This window comes from Theobroma cacao, chromosome 5, assembly GCF_053813885.1.
Source record: "Theobroma cacao isolate CCN51 chromosome 5, ASM5381388v1, whole genome shotgun sequence".
Lineage (NCBI taxonomy): Eukaryota > Viridiplantae > Streptophyta > Magnoliopsida > Malvales > Malvaceae > Theobroma > Theobroma cacao.
In genome coordinates, this window is record NC_142643.1 from 4,147,612 (window position 1) to 4,163,901 (window position 16,290).

Consider the following 16,290-nt stretch of genomic DNA (forward strand, 5'->3'; position numbering starts at 1 on the left):
TCACAGCATTTCGAACTCATTTTAATAAGATAAAATAGATTCATTTCATCCAAATAAACAACGAGGCTTATGATTTCCTGAAAAACTTGGCTCGTGACAAAATCATTCTCATACTCAGTTGTCAGGGATACCTTGGTTTGGGGCTATCCCAACCGAGTCCACCAAGGCTGTTCAAAAGTCATGTATGCATAAATCATGTTTTTATTTTGAAAACATAGCCGTTCCTTGGCGTTGGCTGAGTTCATCCTCACGTGGTGGTTCACGCACGTGGTGGTTCAGCGTGAAGTGAACTCTAAAGTTTTATTTCAGGAGTTACCCTACGCGCCTCTTCAACCGAGGAAAGATTATACTCGAATTTTGTGCCCCTCAAAAAGGCTAGTCCACAGAACCAACCACTGCAATGACCAATCTATAAACCACCAATTTAATAAAAATTCAACAGCAAGACATGACAATTTTATCATTATCCAGCCTATCAAGGTAAACAACAGTTTATACATTTTCAACACAAATACCCATCCAGCCATTTATGCCCACATTATCATAAGCCATTCAATTCAAAACATAATTTACAATACAGCAAGTAGTCTCCAATTACTCCATTTTCAAGTCATCATTAAATTTCAAAATAATTTATAAAATCATTTCATTTAAACACATTTTTCATAAAATTACAAAATCGGATAAAAATATACTTTAGATAATTAAGACGATAATAAGGTTATTCACTGTAATGAAAATCGAATTTGGGATACTCTGATTCTGAATCCTCGAATATTACCTCTTTACTCTTGCCAGAATGCTCACCACCTAGACATAATACACAATAAGCAATTTGCTACATTTGTGCTAAACCGTTGTAAAACCAATTCAGGCTCTATACTAATGCATGAAATGGGATGTGAAATACTCGGGTAACTATCTAAATACGATGTTCAATATAAATTCAATTATGTACCTAAATAAAATGATATTGGCCTAATTCGATCTATCACTCGATTAATTGACCAATACGTCCAATTCATCTCAAAATAATTCCATTTCTCTGCCAATACTCCAAATCATCAAACACAAATTAAATAACTTGAAATATGATAAAATCATCCTCACATTTTCTCTTGAAAAATTCGGCCATGGTGAGTGCACTAACAATATAATTTTTCATGCTTGATTCTCACACCATAAATCATTCATTCCTAATCAAATCACTTGAAATTCAATCAAATTCATCATCAATATTCCACATGGAATAGTCGACCAATGAAGGTGATGTAAGAACATGAATTTTTCTTGCTTGCTTTTAATACTTCACATCACCAAACAACTAAAAATACTAGAATAACATGTTTTCTAACTAAATTCATCATCAAATTCTCTCTCCTAAGGTTTGATCAGCACACTATCCTTCATGATATCTTGTGATTCAACCATGGAAAATACAAACTAATGCATAGGAAAGGTAGATCACAAGCTAGAATTAAGAAATTTCACCTTTGATGGCTTGATTCCTTGAAATTTGGTGAATTTCTCTTGAATTTCTTAGCTAGGGTTTTGTTCTTCATCTTTTCTTCCCTTTTCTTCCTTTGGCCAACCAAGAGAAATGAGTTGGGAGGGTTTATGTGCTGATTTCTAAAGCCAATTATAAATGGATGAAAATTTGACACATGTCACTATTCCATTGGCCCATGTGTCATACTTACCCATTAAGCAATCTCTCTCCACCATTTAAAATTCCTCAATTATTCATAATAATAATGGATGAAATTCATATGCTGAGAAAGTGTTGGGTGGTGAAAAATTCTAATTTTTGCCTATGGGCGACAAAATGACTATTTTGCCCCTTATGCTCGAAAAAATGTCGAAATTAAAATTTTTCACCTCTCAAACTCAAATTATGTTCTATATGGTCAATCTTGGTCAAAAACTTCTTCCAACATTTCAATTTTAACCTCAGGTGGCAAAATGACCATTTTACCCCTACGTTATGAAAATTTCAATTTGACTCTAAATCGGTTCTCGAACTCCGAATCACCATTTTAAGTCATTTTGGGGTTTTAAAATTCTTAATTTCATCTTAAAATCTCTATTTGGACAAGTTCGAGGCTTAATTCAACTTTATTGTACCATTTGGTACATTACCGTCCTTTAACGATTTTCAAAGTACCTAAGTAAGCAAACATGCATTCTTATGTAGGAATGGCATAATAAACATATTATAGAGCTGGGCTTGATAGCACTACCCCCCTTAAAATAAAATTTTGACCTCAAAATTTCATTTACTAAACTCAGAGAAAATGTGAGGGTATTGTTTTCTCATCTAATGCTCGACTTTTTATGTCCTCCCCTTTATAGGGAATTTCAATTTGTTCACCTCATTTACCTCCAATTCAACTCGAGTACTTCACTTAAGTCTATTATTATCCTTTAAAATCATATCAACAGTAACCTTCACAATTATGATCTCTTATATCGAGACACCAAACATGCTTCTATTACTATTATTAAACTTGAACCATAACTCCATCTCAATCATACCAATTTCGATCGCATTCTATACTTATTTAGGTATACCAATCACTATCTTATTACTTCATTCCATATCAAACTTCTCGACTTTCATTCATTCATCCTATCCTCATATACTATTGTGTAGTTTACGGCATTATTAACATGCCATACTCATTCCTGTACATATCCTCAGCGTTAGGGAAGATTAATGGCTTCAATTATTTTCACATACTTCATGTTTACCTTGCATTTAGGAAATTTCAATCTTCTTAATCCTATTAATCCATCTTATATGGCTTAATCGCACTATAGGTTACATTCCCTTAACTATTTCCCTAAAATTCCTTAAGTCGCCACAAATCGACTTCTAGTAAGATTCTTAATCGTTACATTATCTATACAACTCATCAAATATATTGAGTTCAAATCTCGAACCACTAAAACCATTCTTCATTTTAGTTGGGTACATAACTAACTCCACACATACGTATACACGCACATTCAAATGTCCATATTCCTCATTATGTATACGGATCTCTGTTTTCAAATGCCTTCAGACTAATTTCTTTTTGTTCATTCCCATCCATAACCAAGATTCAATAGAATAATCTCCATAATTCATACAAATTCTCATCATGCCTGTGCATAGTTCCACATCATTTACATACTTATACTTTCTTCTTATCATTTCCAATTATATGCTTAAGTTTTCTTATACTATATATCATTGCATCACAATGTCATCTCCATTGAATTATAATCTATTATGCGTGTATGCTTTATAATCCCATTGATGCCTCAAAGATTTATCTTAACTTCATCATTGCATCTTATTCAATACCATAATTCCTAAGAGTCATCCTTTTTCCTCGATTATCCTTCATGCCTCTACATTACCTTGTATCCTTCTTGCATTCCGATATTGATTTATCACTTAAAACTCAGACTCATTTGAATCATGTATGCCTCAAGCATTTCGAATTCCAATTTCCATAATATATTAGGAAAGTTTCATTATCTGACTTCATTATCAAGGTTAACTTCAATCATCTTTTGTTCCACTCTTTCATATGAACATAACATCATTCTCCCTTAGCCAATTTACAGATTGTACTTGAAATTGTAAAACTTGAAACTATGTCCTCCTCAAGTACTTTTCAATGTCAATGCAAGTATCACTCTCAACTTACAGCTCCTTTTTATGATCACATAACTTAGTGCTTGCTTTCACGAGATCCATGGCAGAACTTCTCTTGAGTATTTCCTTAGGGATATGTATCTTAAACTTATGTCTCACAGCAGGTGATCACTTAACTCGTGACTTAGCCGTTTGGCTCCTTAGCAAGTTTCAAAATCACACATCTTATACTCATCTCGTATAATTTATAATTCTTTCTCAAAGGTGTTTAAACATTCTTGAAACACTTAATCACTTATTTGCTCTTTCATACTCCAAGTATATCATTTCCATAAAGGCATGCACTTGCTCACCAAAATATTTAAATGCATGTTTAACTACTTATGCTTCAACTTATCTCCAAGGGTTTATAGCATACCACGTGGTTTACTTGTGTTGTCACTAATCCTTTCCTTTCAACAAAGTCAAGACAAGATTTGTAAATTCTCATAACAATATTCTATATAAACTCATTTGCTATATCATTCTTGACACTTTCATCACTTGTTATTGACATCTCTTATCAATATCTCATACATTCATCTAACCTTTCCCTCACTTCCGCTTTAACCTTTTATAAAGTTTACTTTATTTCTTAAGATTTGACTTTAGTCAACATATTATTCATCTTAACACTCCCCCAATGCACTTAAGACTCCCAATAACGAAACTCGACATCAAAACCAATAACCATTTTCCAACTCGTGAGTCCAATCTTTATGCCGCTCACAGTTTGCTCATGTTTTCTAGCCATTAGGGGTTCTTAACGCGACAACGTTTGATAGTCAATATTATGGCATTGCAACTGTTTGAATTCACTTTATCCTAGTAACTCTTCTACCTTTAAAGCTACTACCTCAATTATTCACAATCGTGTGACTTCCCTCTGAGTCTATACCATAATTAGCAAGACTAACTTTCTATCACAAGTGCGCAATCAGAACATTGATTTAACGTATTTATTTTGCCACTAACATTCATATATCTTTACTATATCATTTAGTACTAGTTTGCTTAAGCAAAAATCTCCAAATTTATTCATAGCTACATGTATCTCAGATTGCACATCACTTATCATCAGTCAATAAATCCCACTTGAGAATACTCTTTCTATATTGTATAGTGACTTCACCATATACGTATGACACCACACACATAATTATTCGTTGTTTTCTAGTGTTCCACAATTCCTTAGTATTCACAACTACTGGTCTTCTTTGTCTTACAACTCATATAGTCCAATCACTTCAACTTAAAATCGTCATGAAATTAATCCACCTGAATCAACATCTTATGCTTATCTTATTATTAGTTCAAGAGTTTCATGATAATGGAAACTACAATTTACACAACTAGCTTTCTATCTTATGTACTTTATTAAAACACTAATTTCAACATATTTAATCTACCCTTGGTGGTATGTCAAAATCATCCCCGTCTCAGTTGTAATCCAGAGGAATCTTTCATCTGCATATCCGTACGAGTTGGTGGAGATGGAGCAACTACTGTAGCCCGTCCAAACTGTGGGCAATCTCTCCTAATGTGACTCGGCTGACCACAATAAAAACATCATACAGGCCCTCTACACGGCCCGACATGATATTTTCCACAATTTCTGTATCTATCAGAACCTCTAAAACTCTTCCCAGAAATAATCATCGCAGATCTATTAAATCTAGAATGTCTCTGCTGTGTTTGTGAAAATGAAGGTCGGGAAGATGTTACTGAAACAGTAGTAGTACTTCTTGAAACAGATGAGTCTTTGCTCTTTTTTAATGGCTGACTAAAAGATACACTCAAATTTCTTTTTTTTGCTAACTCAGCTCGCATTCTCCTATTTTCATTCGCAAGTTTCTCAGCTTTTAAAGCCATTTGCACCACCTCTTTAGCTACGGTTGCGTCCGACTCACCCATAAAAGAAACGTAACCATGTTGCCTAGCCTCTTTAAGCTTTTTAGAAATAGAAACATCCAGCACTGGTGGTGGGACAAGAGGTAGGGGTGGTGGTACTGAAGGAGAAGCTGGAGGAATTGTAGGAAGAGCTTAACCAGCCTGAGCTTGGCCAGCAATAGCAGTAAAGAAGGTTGTCAATGCCTGAACTACCTCAGGAGGCATGGCAGGAATACTAGTAGGTGGCGGAGGAGGTGGATGAAGCAGCAAGCGTTGCCCAAATAGTAGGCACAGTCGATTCTCCCTTTATAGGATCTAGCTGAAGATGTTGAGAAAGACCTCTTCCCCTCCCAACCGATCTAGTGAGAGGTGGGTGTTCACGTCGAGGAGGCATGATAATCTATAAGAAGAAATAAAGAAAGTTTAAACAACCTCAAGCTCTACATGCAAATACATGCATTCTATTCAGTCTAATCTAACTTAACTCGGGGCCACATTGATATTGTAAATTTTAAAACAATTTTAAAATAAATTTAAACCCAAAAGCTCTGATCTTTAAAACCACAAGCTTTGATACCACCTGAATTGTCACGACCCGGAACTCCTATCGAGCCCATGACAACCACGACAATGTCCCGATAGACATTCATTACCCGGAATGCCAATCGAAACCTCGCAAGGCTTAACATCAATTTTCTCGCTTTCCCTGTGAATATTAGTTACTAAAATCATGTTTAAAGCGATATGAACCAATTTCAATTCAAAAACAGTCAAAGAGAAATTTCAACTACAAAGGGGAATTTTGGTCATTTTTTCCAAAATTTTCGAAACCAGCTAAAATATAGTATATGAGAGAAATTTACACAATTCATAACCAAAAATAAGTTTAGATATCTAAAACATTCATTTAAAGTGAAATTATAGCTAATGGAATAAATAAAAATAATGAATAAAATATTTCAATTTTTCATAAAATAATTTTTTATAGAACGCTACATAAATAATTTTTACAGCGTAAAAGCAAAATAAATTGCTACATATAGTAGCACACGCAGCCAGGTATTCAAAACATTTAACAATGACATGTGGGCCCCCGAATGACTAAAAGTAATGAAGGCTGTGAACCTACAGTTTTTGAGGATGCAAGTCCAACTGTAGCCCTCAACGAAATGAGCTATCTACCGACTATCCTGAGCCTAAAATGGGCGAAAATGAGGGTGGTGAGATTATATAATCCCAATGAGTAAACAAATATCATCTAAAATATCTAAAACTGAGTAAATGGAGACAGATAAAATAGATTAGCATAAAAATAATTCACAACATTTCGAACTCATTTTAATAAGATAAAATAGATTCATTTGACCCAAATAAACAACGAGGCTTATGATTTTCTGAAAAGCTTGGCTCGTGCCAAAATCATTCTCATACTCAGTTGTCATGGATACCTTGGCCTAGGGTTATCCCAACTGAGTCCGTCAAGGCTGTTAAAAAGTCATGTACGCATAAATCATGTTTTTATTTTGAAAACATAGTCATTCTTTGGCATTGGCTGAGCTCACACTCACGTGGTGGTTTAGCGTGAAGTGAACTTTAAAGTTTTACCTCAGGAGTTACTCTACACGCCTCTTCAATCGAGGTAAGAATATACCCAGATTTCGTGCCCCTCAAAAAGGCTGATCCACAGAACCAGCCACTGCAGTGACCAATCTATAACCCACCAATTTAATAAAAATTCAACAGTATGACATGACAATTTTATCATTATCCAGCCTATCAAGGCAAACAACAGTTTATACATTTTCAACATAAATACCCATCCAGCCATTCATGCCCACATTATCATAAGCTATTCAATTCAAAACATAATTTACAATACAGCAAGTAGTCTCCAATTACTCCATTTTCAAGTCATCATTAAATTTCAAAACAGTTTATAAAATCATTTCATTTAAACACATTTTTCATAAAATTACAAAATCGGATAAAAATATACTTTAGATAATTAAGACGATAATAAGGTTACTCACTGTAATGAGAATCAAATTCCAGATACTCTGATTCTGGATCCTCGGATACTACCTCTTTACTCTTGCCAAAATGCTCACCACTTAGACATAATGCACAATAAGCAATTTGCTACATTTGTGCTAAATCGTTGTAAAATCAATTCAGGCTCTATACTAATGCATAAAATGGGATGTGAAATACTCTGGTAACTATCTAAATACGGTGTTCAATATAAATTCAATTATGTACCTAAATAAAATGGTATTGGCCTAATTCGATCTATCACCCGATTAATTGGCCAATACGTCCAATTCAACTCCAAATAATTCCATTTCTCTGCCAATACTCCAAATCATCAAACACAAATTAAATAACTTGAAATATGGTAAAATCATCCTCAGATTTTCTCTTGAAAAATTCGGCCATGGTGAGTGCACTAATAATATAATTTTTCATGCTTGATTCTCACACCATAAATTATTCATTACTATTCAAATCACTTGAAATTCAATCAAATTCATCATCAATATTCCACATGGAATAGTCGGCCAATGAAGGTGATGTAAGAACATGAATTTTTCTTGCTTGCTTTTCATACTACACATCACCAAACAACTAAAAACACTAAAATAACATTTTTTCTAACTAAATTCATCATCAAATTCTCTCTCCTAATGTTTGATCAGCACACTATCCTTCATGATATCTTGTGATTCAACCATGAAAAATGCAAAATAATGCATAGGAAAGGTAGATCACAAGCTAGAATTAAGAAATTTCACCTTTGATGGCTTGATTCCTTGAAATTTGGTGAATTTCTCTTGAATTTCTTAGCTAGGGTTTTGTTCTTCTTCTTTTCTTCCCTTTTCTTCCTTTGGCTGACCAAGAGAAATGAGTTGGGAGGGTTTATGTGCTGATTTCTAAAGCTAATTATAAATGGATGAAAATTTGACACATGTCACCATTCTATTGCCCCATGTGTCATACTTACCCATTAAGCAATCTCTCTCCACCATTTAAAATTCCTCAATTATCCATAATAATAATGGGTGAAATTCATGTGCTGAACAAGTGTTGGGTGGTGAAAAATTCTAATTTTTGCCCCTGAGCGGTAAAATGACTATTTTACCCCTTATGCTCGAAAAATGCCGAAATTAAAATTTTTCACCTCTCAAACTCAAATTATGTTCTTAATGGTCAATCTTGGTCAAAAAGTTCTTCCAACATTCCAATTTTAACCTCAGGTAATAAAATGACCATTTTGCCCCTACGTTATGATTGTTTTAATTTGACTCCAAATCGGTCTTCGAACTCCGGATCACCATTTTAAGTCATTTTGGGGTTTTAAAACTCTCAGTTTCATCTTAAAATCTCTATTTGGACTAGTTCGAGGCTTAATTCAACTTAATTGTACCATTTGGTACATTGTCGTCCTTTAACGATTTCTGAGGTAACCAAGTAAGCAAACATGCATTCTTATGTAGGAATGACATAATAAACATATTATAGAGCCTGGCTTGACATATCACATATAGTTTTCAATTTTTTTATAGTAAATAGACAAAACATATGTAAGCAACATTATACAACAGTCATCTTACAAAAAGTAACTGGAAAAATTATACAGTCATGATTAATATTTAAGCAATACTTAACATCTATACTTGTATACCACCAACAAAAGAAAGAATTAACTGCAGAACAAATTTTGTATACAATGACAATTGTATAAGATAAATCATAGAGATAATAATTGACCAAGAGAAGATATGGTACATAGAAATAATCGTTAAATACTTACCACCAAACTAATAGAATAACAACAAAATCAAACATTTAATTGCTATTAATTAAATGAAAAAAAGAAGCAATAAGCAATGAATAAATACTAGAAACTTACTGTTAACAGATTTTCTCTAAAAGTAACGTCTCAAATATGTGGACAATATGTTCAAACAATAACTCGAGAAAACTGCCACAATAAAAGTATACATGAAAATACAGTAATGAAAATTTCAATATGTTGACAATAAGTTGAACATTAATTCCATCATAATAAAAAATTAAAGAACACATACAATGTATTAACCACACAGTTCAAACCTACAGAATATAGCAATAAATATTTGAAAATTAATAGAAAAAAAACAAAAAAAAGAAAAAATTCAAACACTTCATATTTAACTATGTTATAATGAAAACGAATGACAATCATAATGATATTAAATAATCAAAAGAATAAACTACTAAATAAAAAAGAGGTATCGTTATTAGTTAAAAGACAATGAAAGCATGACAGAAAAACTTAAAGAAAATAAACAATTTGTGCAGCTTATATGTATGGTCAAACTAAATGTTATATCCATACAGAAGCAACAACACATAGAAAAAGATCATACTATTGAAACAAACAAATTAATGAATTATGATCAATAAAAAAAAAGAGTAATAACAAAAAACATAGAATGTTCTCAAATTGATGGAAAACAGAAAAACCAAACAGCAAAATTTCCAGAAAGAAAAAACAGCAAATAGTATTGGAAAAGGTAAAAGTCTCTCTTACAAATAAAAAGAATCAACTATAATATCAAAACAGAAAAAACAAACCATCATAATCAAGCAAGCCATAAAAACAATAATAAACAAAAAATAAAACCTTTCGAGAGTGATGAAATAGAAAAACATCAACATTAATTCCATCATAATAAAAAATTAAAGAAAGCATACAATGTATTAACCACACAGTTCAAACCTACAGAATATACTAATCAATATTTGAAAATTAACAAAAAAAATGCAAAAAAAAGGGGAAAAACTGAAACACTTTATATTTAAGTATCTTATAATGAAAACTGATGAAAATCAAAATCATATCAAATAACCAAAAGAATAAACTACTAAAGAAAAAACAGGTATCGTTATTAGTTAAAGGACAATGAAGGCATCAAAGAAAAACTTACTCAAAGAAAATAAACAATTTCTCCAGCTGATATGTATGGTCAAACTAAATGTTATATCCACAGAAAAGCAACAAAAGATAGGAGAAAATTATACTATTCAATGGAACAAATTAATGAATCATGATCAAACAAAAAAACAAAGAGCAATAACAAAAAACATAGAATCTTTTCAAACTGATGGAAAGTAGAAAAACCAAACAGCACAATTTACAGAAATGAAAAGCAGGAAATAGTATTGAAAAAGGTAAAAGTCTCTCTTACAAATAAAAATAATTAACTAAAATATCAAAACAAAAAAAAAAAACAAACCATCATAATCAACCAAGGGAAATAAACAATAATTTATAAAAATGAAGACCTTTCAACAGTGATGGAATAGAAAAACACCAACATTAATTCCATCATAATAAAAAATTAAAGAAAGCATACCCTGTATTAATCACACAGTTTAAACCTACAGACTATAGCAATAAATATTTCAAAATTAACAGAATAGAAAAATATGAAAAAAAGGAAAAAATTGAAACACTTCATATTTAAGTTTCTTATATAGAAAACTGATAAAAATCAAAATCATATGAAATAAGCAAAAGAATAAACTGCGAAAGAAAAAAGAGGTATCGTTATTACTTAAAGCACAATGAAAGCATAACAAAAAAACTAACTCAAAAAAACAAAAAATTTATGTAGCTTATATGTATGGTCAAACTAAATGTTATATGCACACAGAAACAACAAAACATAGAAAAAGATCATACCATTCAAGAGAACAAATTAATGAATTATAATCAATAAAAACACAAAAAGAGTAATAACTAAAACATAGAATGTTATCAAATTGATGGAAAGTACAAAAACCAAATAACCCAATTTACAGAAAAAAAAATAGCAAAGAGTATTGCAAAAGGTAAAAGTCTTTCTTACAAATAAAAACAATTAACTACAATATGAAAACAAAAAAAATGAACCATCGATAATTAATCAAGGCAAAAAAACAATTATAAACAAAAATTAACACCTTTTGAAAGTGATCGAATAGAAGAACAGAAAACAGCAGAAGGTACAGAAACCAAAAAAGCAAAGAGTACTCCAGAAGCCAAACGTCACTTTTATAAATATAAACAAATAAGTGTGATATCTGTAATAGAATAAGCCAAGACAACTGGAAGAATTGTAAAAAGTTCTCACAAAGAGAACTAACCGGTCAATAGCAATCCCTGCATGAAGATAAAAATTAGACATAAAAGTCAAGGCAAATGTCAATTGACCTGACCGACTAAGAAGCAAAAAATCTGCATATATTTTATCTTTTATCTCTTTCTAATGATTAAAACGACACAGTTTTAAAAACAAACAAAACCCTAACAACCTAATGGAACCCATCAGCTCCTCTCAGCAACCATCCCAATCAACAAATAACGATCTATTCAGTTGCCGTTCCTCAAAATCAAACAAAAAATAACTGACCAGCCCTAAAACGACAAACCAAATGCTTATAGAATCACTAATTCATTAACTCTTTTGTCTTGGTCCTCTCCACCTGCAAAATCCTTCAACAACTTACTGTTTCAACTTCTTATAACTTAACAACAAACGAACAATCTAACTTAACCGATTTACCTAAAAAAAAAGCCCAATGTGGATTCAACTATGTATTCTTTAATTCCTATTCCTCTGCCCTCTGATCCCGTTAAAACTTTATAATATTGCTTCTGCTCATCCCCAGCTTAAAAAATTTTCTTCTCTTCCTGATTTGATTTGTCAATAGCTCTCCACTATATGAACCTTCGCAACGTCCTTCTCCTTTGATTTGACACAAATAGAAAGAGGGAAAAAAAACCCTAAAACGATCGACCACTTGAAAGAAATCAAATGAAAAACAAAATAAACATAGCAAAGGCCAAACCTACACCGCTTCCATAAAACAAACAACAGAAGGGGATGGAAAAAAAGGTAAAAAACAATGTCGTTTCGAAGAGGGAAAGGACACAAAAAAAAGAGAGCAAACCATGCAATTGAGTGACACTTGTCATTCAATTACGCCAACAATCTAAAAGAATTGAAACAATAAAACCTGATCCTCCTTTTATATATAGTATAGATATACTAATGGACTTGGATCCATTTGACCTAATCCATATTTCAATAGAATTTATATAAACCCAAAAAAAAAATATGCATGAGATCCTTGAGGTCTTTGGGGTTCTTTCTCTACAGTTGTAAGTCAAAGTCCATGTCATCTTATAACTAGTATTTTATTTAGAATCTTTTAATTTAATATTATCATTTCAGTTTTTTAAATTAATTAAAAAAAACCTTATTTAGTCACTGATTACAATAATGTAAATCAACACATCGAAAATAACCTTAGAGAAAAGAATTATCAACGAAGTGTCTTTCATTACATTTTTTACTAATAAGTCATTTTATAGTCCCACATTCCTCAAGGGCTTAATGGATAAATAATTCTCATTATCACATCCAACCCATCTAATACCAATTCATGATTTTCATTATTATCGAATTTTGAAAAATATTTTTCTTCAAAAACTCTTATATAATAATATTAATATAAATAATAATATAATTCTAAAACACTTTTAAAAAACATACCGTGCTCGAATTTTTTGAGTCCAACAATCTTATAAAAATTGTTTGAATATCTTTCTCAACAGAGAATGTTGAATTCTTTATTAAGCACTAAACATAATTTATTTAGTATGTCCATAACCCAATATACTAGGGTATAAACTTTAAATTTTGTATAACTTGTTGATAACATTAAAGTCATGTAAATACTAAATAAAATATATTGACTTGTCAAGTCTAAGAATAATTCTTTTCAAAAAAATACTTAAGGACAATTAATAAATTATAATAGAACTCTCTTTAATTATTGACAGCGACAAGCTTATATGGTGCTCTTTAATTAGATCCTTAATTAGATCTTGTTTAATATATATTTATCTCATAAACCACACCTACTTAATTGCTTTAATTTATTATCTCAATAGTAGAGGCGGCTCAATAACCTTAAAGATTTAAAACTAAATATTCAAATAAGATTTTTTTTAAAATTAAAAAAATAAAATAAAAAAATAGTTGAGAATTAATAGCAGTGTGGGAATTGAGAAGTTATAAAGAATTGAAATTTATTAGACACATAATTAGTGAAGTGAGAGAATATGTTATTTTATTAATTATCTTGACTTTTGGATATTTATTAAGCATGAGAAACAAATAGATAGTTAAGAATTAATAAGGATGTGTGAAATGAGAGAAAATATATATTTATTAAGCATGAGAGGATAGATAGATATTTTATTAATTATCTTAATATTTATATATGTTTAATATAACTAATTATATTATTATAAAATTATGAAACCTAATGAAATTTGAGGCCTAAAGTAAAGGCTTTGCTAGCTTTACGCTAGAGTCGACCCTGCTCAATAGTAGAGTTAAAACATTTTATCTTTTAACAGAAGCATATAAGTGTAGGCTTCAAACATTTTATCACATTTATAGTGCAGAAAAGTTTTTGGTAAAAAAGGAACTGAACAATTATGACACACTACTTAATAGTTTATCAATTATTAGTATTTTTTTTTTACTATGCCACCAAATAATTTATGATTATGGTATATATGTCATAAATGAATAAAATACCTTATGTGAAAGCAATAATTAATATAATAACTTATTTATCTAATAAATAATAAAATTGATTTTTAAAAATACATCTCTACCAAATTCATGATGATCAAATTTGTCAAATAATACTATGTATATTTTTACAGCATACTGTTCTAGTATTGCTTAATTCAAGAGCTAAACAATAATATTAAGGTGCTTAACGATTGAAAGTCTTAATCTTCTGTGGTAAATATAAATATAAACAAAAGGAAGTTTGGCGGGTCAAGCTTCTATTTTTTCAATGTCTCACATGCACTCCACCAATTGATCATGAGTTAACCCCAAGTGCTAAATTTTTAAACGTAATTAGCAAGTAATTAATTATATTAACCATGCTTATTTTATTAATTAAACAATTAACATATATAATCAGCGGCCTTTTCTTAGATTTTGTCGATAATAGTTGTAGCAGTATAATATTCTCTCTCCTTGGCAGGTTGGCATTCAACCTAATTAAGGATTGGCAGGTTGCAAGGCACATCTGACTTGCACATAAAGAGGTTAAGATGAGGAAAACGTTAGGATCTCGGCTGCTTGCAAACTCCTTATACTTGTGCTAAAAATCCTTTTCCAATTGGTATCCCAATTAAGTCATAAAACTGATGAATTCCCCCATGATACTATCTCCCTCACCAGTTATTCTGGACACAGCTCATGATCTAGGTGCTTGTATGCAACTTAAAGCTCTCAAAACAAAGAGTCAGATGAACAATTTGAGTGTATCCCGTGCGTGCAAAACAGCAAGAGTACTGCTAAGTTTAATCAAGCTGAATCTGGTATCCGTCCACATCGATGAGATAGGAAACTGCTACAACTGAAGCCAATCCGCAATGAAAAATGTTACCAATTAATAAATTGAGATGATTCAGCTTTTGTTGTCTAAGAAGCTTGAGCAGGTCACTTGAAAAGCTCATAGCAGTGCACATCATCAGGAGCATCTTGCTAGAAATTAACGTGTGCCATCGGGAATTTATGCGTAAGGTGTTTGTAAATCTTGGAAAGCACTGCATTAATGACTCAACATCTGTATGTTTATCATGATGTTTTCTGCTTTGTTCCTAAATCCTTATCAGCTTTAGGCCCCTTAAACAAGGACGTTTAATTTGCCCTATTTGACAACAAATATGTACTCGTTACATTATACCAACAACTCCTATATATTAAGCACGTGGTTGGCCTCTCTTTCTCTCTGAAAAAATTAAAAACATAAAAATGAAGTGATCCTATTTGTCTAAAATAGGGGAGATGGGGTCATTTCGATATATCTGTTAAAGAAAAATGGATAAGAATAAAAGCTGTTATGGCAAGCCTTTCCATCACAGAACGAAATCCATTGACCTTACAAGCTCATGAGTCATGACTCAAAAGCAAATTTATTCTGCACAAAAAACCCGTTCAACCAGGCTGCAGCTAGCACACAGAAACTTTGGCCACTGGCCTACAAATATATAGGTAAGATACCAAAGTACCAAATACAAAATAAGATAACAAGAAAATGGATGCAGCATAATCTGACTCGCCCTGGTGAAAGTTTCCTCGAGCCCTGCAAATCATATAATGAAGTGAAGAGAGATGACGAGGAAGCTGAAATGCCAAAGGATCGAAGTTGCCCTATAAGAGAAACCGCCCTTGAGGAAGGAGATTCAGTTTCAACAATCTCCATTGACTCCCACTGTCCTTGGAAAAGATTGGTGGGAAATGATAAAAAAAAAACAGAAAATGAAAGAAACTGCATCACTATCACCAAGAAACCAGAAGCCTTGGCCCCCCTGCCTTGGTGGTTTGAGCATTTGAAGCCATTGGCAGGGGTGGCCTAGTGATGGTGCAGAATTAAGAGGGTTTGAGACTGAAGCTTTGTATGGGTTGATATAGGTTTTAATTTTTTTTTTCTTTCTTGGTTTTTTTTTCTTGGTCATAAGGGCAATAAAAGGGTGAGGTGACTTATGTATAAGTGTGTTGTCACTTTTTGGTTAAAAGGAACCAAAAAAGAGAAGTGGGAAGAGTGAAACGGAGGTTGCTAGTTTCAGCATCTTCCAAAGGATATACCAT